At 40.3% G+C, this 7,060-nt stretch overlaps 1 long non-coding RNA gene across 2 annotated transcripts; it reads right to left on the minus strand.

The window, feature by feature from the left end:
- Window positions 1-1,079: 1,079 nt before the first annotated feature.
- Window positions 1,080-4,816, minus strand: LOC145456123 (uncharacterized). Of its 2 annotated transcripts, XR_013920506.1 has the most exons (4): window positions 4,266-4,816; window positions 4,024-4,198; window positions 1,255-1,955; window positions 1,080-1,219 (listed from the first exon to the last, which is right to left on the minus strand). It is a non-coding gene; the product is annotated as an uncharacterized LOC145456123 (long non-coding RNA). The 2 variants fall into 2 exon arrangements; XR_013920505.1 differs by having other exon boundaries at window positions 4,024-4,816.
- Window positions 4,817-7,060: the final 2,244 nt, after the last annotated feature.

Here is a 7,060-nt window from a genome sequence, read left to right on the forward strand (position 1 = left end):
TTTGACATTTTGGGGGGTATGAAATTTACAAAGATTTCTCTATGTTCCCGAAGGCCTAGAACTACAATTCCGGTATCAGAGTGTCTAACTCTGAAAGTTACATCGATTGCACGCAATAACTTTTCCCTGGCTATTGTACTTAGAGAGATATTGGCATACTTTGACATTTTGGGGGGTATAAAATTTACCAAGATTTCTCAATGTTCCCAAAGGCCTAGAACTACAATTCGGGCATCAGAGTGTCTAACTCTGAAAGTTACATCGATTGCACGCAATAACTTTTCCCTGGCTATTGTACTTAGAGAGATATTGGCATACTTTGACATTTTGGGGGGTATGAAATTTACCAAGATTTCTCTATGTTCCCGAAGGCCTAGAACTACAATTCCGGTATCAGAGTGTCTAACTCTGAAAGTTACATCGATTGCACGCAATAACTTTTCCCTGGCTATTGTACTTAGAGAGATATTGGCATACTTTGACATTTTGGGGGGTATGAAATTTACCAAGATTTCTCTATGTTCCCGAAGGCCTAGAACTACAATTCCGGTATCAGAGTGTCTAACTCTGAAAGGTACATCGATTGCACGCAATAACTTTTCCCTGGCTATTGTACTTAGAGAGATATTGGCATACTTTGACATTTTGGGGGGTCTGAAATTTACCAAGATTTACCTATGTTTCCGAAGGCCTAGAACTACAATTCCGGTATCGGAGTGTCTAACTCGGAAAGTTACATCGATTGCACGCAATAATTTTCCCTGGCTATTGTACTTAGAGAGATATTGGCATACTTTGACATTTTGGGGGGTATGAAATTTACCAAGATTTCTCTATGTTCCCGAAGGCCTAGAACTACAATTCCGTTATCAGAGTGTCTAAGGCCCTTTTCATACCGGGGTTCCGGGAATAACATTTCCCGAAAATGTTTACCGGAACCCCTCTATGTGAACATAACACTGGTTTTACGGGGCGGTGTGAACGCGCTTATTTTCGGAGATTTTTACGGGACCGACTGAGTATGAACACGAAAGGCGCAGCTGGGTTCCCGGAACGCTGTCAATCAAACTTTTAGTTTCGGTAACGCGCTGTTCATTCAGGGTGCTTGTGTTTCGAGGTCAGCTACCTGCAGCATTTTGATCTGTTTGTGTAATGGTGTTGGAAATGCATTATTCTTGGATTTATATTCTGCATGCTCACAATATGTAGTCGCTGACTACTAGCCAGCTTCTTTTTTTCTGTGGTAGCAGAAACAGAGCACGGCTAAGAAGGTAGAACACCATCTCCAAATGATGCAGCATTGGGTGAGTTGCCTGAAAACTTTAGGACTTCAACACTAATTTGTTACATCAAAGGCAAGTTTCTAACCACGGATATGCTTTGCGTAGGTTAGTCACCGTCATATACGCCTACTGAAAAGGGGATTTAGTAACATCTGCTTTGATAGTGGCAGCACGGCAGAGAGTGATGTCCTTATCTCTGAATCACTAATCAAAATTGAAATTGTACTAACTGGTAAACCATATTACCATCATCCAAGCCATAATTTGGTTTTCACCTATGCCTTCATTTTCTTGTTACAAGCAAGTCATTCATTTAGCAATGTTAGGCAAGTGTAATTTAATCTGATCTTTTCGCAGGTCTAGATGGAGAATACTGATGAAAAAGGTGGAACTGTGCAAGTGTGCATTAAGTTATAGTTTCTCTCATGAATAAAATGAAACAGCACAAACACATCTGGTTAAGCAAGAGCATTGTTTATTGAGAAAGTCACACAGGGCATTTCCGACGTCTGAGCCAGCGATACTTGGATCACCACCAGGTCTTGTCTTCATTGCGTATACCATCCGCTGTATCATTCTGGCCTTGGCGGATTGCAGTTTCTGAATAAAGCCGAACACCGCGCCTTCAGTCGACCAAAATCTTCTAACCTTCATGTGTGCTTCGCTAAGTTTCTGAAAAAGCAATTGTGAATTTTAAGGGCAGCAGAAAGGAAATTTATATTACATATTTGAAATTAGCTTTAGTTTATGCTCGGGCTTCATGAGCCGGGGCTGAAAGGGATAGGCTGCGTCATCAGTTATGTAGACTAGTACGGGAACCCTCTGGCTCCCAATCATGAAGTCATCCTGAAAAACTTGAATGCAGCAAATGCATGTTTGGTACAAATGTTGCTGTGGTAATTTTTTATCCACCCACAACACTCAGACTTGTACAAAGTACAGGAATTTCAAAATGCGCAACTTTAACTAGAACAGGGGTGGCCAACCTTTTCAGTCAAATCGCCACATTCGATTGACAGACTATTCTGCGGGCCACTAGCGGCGCAGAACGCGAAAAAATTTCGAAGTTGATAAATTAATAATATTGTCACTTGACTATATTGCAAGCCTGCTGTATATCGCTGGGCTCAGTTTGTAAGGACTGGACTATTCGGCACCTGGACATATCGAAAGCTTCGTCCAACATGCGACAATCATTTTGTGCCTAGGTTTCATAGTCGACGGTCTTTCTGCGAGCGCAAACTGGAGGTCGCGAATATATATAGTTAGTCTCAATCTGATACATTAGGCGTTCTTTCATTTTCACAAATATTAAAAGCAAGAAATCAAGGGACAAGATGTTGCGCTATAAGCGTGTAGAAAATTTTTACTTTTGATAAATCTATCGCAAAGTATTCTGCTTTATTGCAGTGTACGAAGATCTACCAATGCGTCGGAACTGATATTTCAGTCATCACATCTCAAGTGTTGCGGCCAGACTAATCAAATTTTTGATTGGCTTTGCAAGTTCACAGTCTGTGCAATCCATTTTTGATAATACTACTAATTTCGGAAATTAACTCGCAGGGCCACGGGTTCGGGTTGGCCGGCCCTGAACTATAACTATCAACTTTTCAAAATCTGCCATTAGAACTAGAACTACTCACTTTCATATATCCGCAACTAGAACCAGAAACTATTCACTTTTTCAAATCCACAACTAGAACTACTTAACTAAATGAGTAGGTTGATGTACATGCCTGACTACACTACAAAAAATATACAAATTTGGTCTCATTTTCAGCAATTTCAGTCTTAATAAGTAAGCAGGGTCGTAACCAAGTCACAAGTCGATCCCACTTTAAAAGTTTTGACTAGATTCAAGTCGAGTCATTTTCAATTCACCACCGAGTCCAACTCATCGAGCAGAGCCTCGAGTTCGAGTCATGGTTTTATGACTCGAGTCCGAGTCCAAGTCATTGTGTTGACTGCTCAGTTTCCAGAAGTCTATTTTCCATCAATTTGGGTTTTATTTCTGAGACAGAAAGTAGCCTACTTGGCAAGAACAATTGGTCTTCCAGACTTCTTTTTCGAACATAATGATTCATGACCAAATTTGTCTGACCTTTTTGTAGTGGTATGCTACGCAAAAACTGGCTGACATTCCGCCATGACAAATATAGAAATATTACTATGCACTAGGGCTGGGCAAAATCGAGTACCTGAGTGATTCGATTCTGAATCACTTATTACGCTTCGAGTCAAGTATCATCATGATGACATCACAACACAATGTACTATGCCAAAATCCAAATGTGTAGGCTACCTTTTATGCCACCACAAAGAACATAACGCCTATTGTCCGTCACATTAAAGATATTTTGGTGTTTTTTCGACCATACCGTTTTCATTGCACTGCTTGATAGTGTTATGGGATGGTCATGACTTCGGAAATGTTTTATTTCCAGCAATGTTCATAGCTTTGTACTATATCTCGTATGTTGCGACACGGCCAATCAAGGCTTCCTCAGTAGAAAATAGTATCAAAACTACGGTATAATTCTCGTTAGTAAATCAACTTTCAGTATAATTTCAGTACTCGAAAAAAGTATTTTACTACTCGACTCGAATCATTAAAGTTAATACTCGATTCAGATTCGAGTACTCGAATCATTGTGGCTAGCCCTGCTAGGCACCAGCAATTATTTTTATTAAAATCAACTTGTGACAGTTGCCTTCTTAAAATACATCTGATGTTTACCTGGATCTATAAACGATTGGCTTCATTGGCTAGCCTCCAAAGAGCGACAGCTACTCAGCAATCAAGAGAAATTGAGTTCGTATAATTTGCTGGCTGCTTTTCGTTATAGTCTCGAAGCTCGTCGCAGAGTATACCAAATGTTTCTTTCACGGATTTCTAGAATTCCCTGGTTTCTCTGTACAGTGTACATAAGATTAGATTTACCCAAATCATTATACAAGCAATCACAAAGATAAACTGACTTTGTCGTACGCAGATGTGATCAGTGGTTCTTTTCATTCCAGGACTTTATCCTCTTTGCTGGCTTTCAGTTTCTGCTCTCAGCTTCGGTTGAAAATATACAAGCCAGGAACATGCTCGGGCTCTATTACTGATACAGGTATATTGAGTATAGAGCCCCATACACATCGAGAAGGCATATCCGCAACATCCCATAGCTAAAAGTTGGAGCCAACTTCTCCGCATCTCACGAATATGCCTCTCCCACATCGTTTTCCACAAGCATATTACAACTGGAACACCCCACAGACATGGTTTCGTAACTATCAACACTTACGGAGAATCGCGTTCATACTGGCCATAATTTCCCGCGAATTTACCGAAAAAACGACCTGTGTGAACATAAGTTCGCGGTAACTCTAAATAGGTATGAACGCGCTCTTTTCCCGGAACTGTTTCGGTAATTTTTTCTCTATGTGAACATCGCCTGTTTCGGAACTTGTTCCCGAAAGAGTTTCGTAAATCCGGTATGAAAAGGGCCTAACTCTGAAAGTTACATCGATTGCACGCAATAACTTTTCCCTGGCTATTGTACTTAGAGAGATATTGGCATACTTTGACATTTTGGGGGGTATGAAATTTACCAAGATTTCTCTCTGTTCCCGAAGGCCTAGAACTATAATTCCGATATCAGAGTGTCTAACTCGGAAAGTTACATCGATTGCACGCAATAACTTTTCCCTGGCTATTGTACTTAGAGAGATATTGGCATACTTTGACATTTTGGGGGGTCTGAAATTTACCAAGATTTATCTATATTCCCGAAGGCCTAGAACTACAATTCCGGTTTCGGAGTGTCTAACTCTGAAAGTTACATCGATTGCACGCAAATACTTTTCCCTGGCTATTGTACGGCATACTTTGGCATTTTGGGGGGTATGAAAGTTATAAAGATTTCTCTATGTTCCCGAAGGCCTAGAACTACAATTCCGGTATCAGAGTGTCTAACTCTGAAAGTTACATCGATTGCACGCAATAACTTTTCCCTGACTATTGTACTTAGAGAGATATTGGCATACATTGACATTTTGGGGGGTATGAAATTTACCAAGATTTCTCTCTGTTCCCGCAGGCCTAGAACTACAGTTCCGGTATCAGAGTGTCTAACTCTGAAAGTTACATCGATTGCACGCAAAAACTGTTCCCTGGCTATTGTACTTAGAGAAATATTGGCATACTTTGACATTTTGGGGGGTATGAAATTTACCACGATTTCTCTCTGTTCCCGAAGGTCTAGAACTACAATTCCGGTATCAGAGTGTCTAACTCTGAAAGTTACATCGATTGCACGCAATAACTTTTCCCTGCATGGCTATTGTACTTAAAGAGATATTGGCATACTTTGACATTTTGGGGGGTATGAAATTTACCAAGATTTCTCTATGTTCCCGAATGCCTAGAACTACAATTCCGGTATCAGAGTGTCTAACTCTGAAAGTTACATCGACTGCACGCAATAACTTTTCCCTGGCTATTGTACTTAGAGAGATATTGGCATACTTTGACATTTTGGGGGGTATGAAATTTACCAAGATTTCTCTATGTTCCCGAAGGCCTAGAACTACAATTCCGGTATCAGAGTGTCTAACTCTGAAAGTTACATCGATTGCACGCAATAACTTTTCCCTGGCTATTGTACTTAGAGAGATATTGGCATACTTTGACATTTTGGGGGGTATGAAATTTACCAAGATTTCTCTCTGTTCCCGAAGGCCTAGAACTACAATTCCGATATCAGAGTGTCTAACTCTGAAAGTTACATCGATTGCACGCAATAACTTTTCCCTGGCTATTGTACTTAGAGAGATATTGGCATACTTTGACATTTTGGGGGTATGAAATTTACCAAGATTTCTCTATGTTCCCGAAGGCCTAGAACTACAATTCCGGTATCAGAGTGTCTAACTCTGAAAGTTACATCGATTGCACGCAATAACTTTTCCCTGGCTATTGTACTTAGAGAGATATTGGCATACTTTGACATTTTGGGGGGTATGAAATTTACCAAGATTTCTCTATGTTCCCGAAGGCCTAGAACTACAATTCCGGTATCAGAGTGTCTAACTCTGAAAGTTACATCGATTGCACGCAATAACTTTTCCCTGGCTATTGTACTTAGAGAGATATTGGCATACTTTGACATTCTGGGGGGTATGAAATTTACCAAGATTTCTCTATGTTCCCGAAGGCCTAGAACTACAATTCCGGTATCAGAGTGTCTAACTCTGAAAGTTACATCGATTGCACGCAATAACTTTTCCCTGGCTATTGTACTTAGAGAGATATTGGCATACTTTGACATTTTGGGGGGTATGAAATTTACCAAGATTTCTCTATGTTCCCGAAGGCCTAGAACTACAATTCCGGTATCAGAGTGTCTAACTCTGAAAGTTACATCGATTGCACGCAATAACTTTTCCCTGGCTATCGTACTTAGAGAGATATTGGCATACTTTGACATTTTGGGGGGTATGAAATTTACCAAGATTTCTCTATGTTCCCGAAGGCCTAGAACTACAATTCCAGTATCAGAGTGTCTAACTCTGAAAGTTACATCGATTGCACGCAATAACTTTTCCCTGGCTATTGTACTTAGAGAGATATTGGCATACTTTGACATTTTGGGGGGTATGAAATTTACCAAGATTTCTCTATGTTCCCGAAGGCCTAGAACTACAATTCCGGTATCGGAGTGTCTAACTCGGAAAGTTACATCGATTGCACGCAATAACTTTTCCCTGGCTATTGTACTTAGAGA

The sequence above is a fragment of the Botryllus schlosseri genome, chromosome 14 (assembly GCF_051294905.1).
Source record: "Botryllus schlosseri isolate E-star chromosome 14, Bs_hap1, whole genome shotgun sequence".
Lineage (NCBI taxonomy): Eukaryota > Metazoa > Chordata > Ascidiacea > Stolidobranchia > Styelidae > Botryllus > Botryllus schlosseri.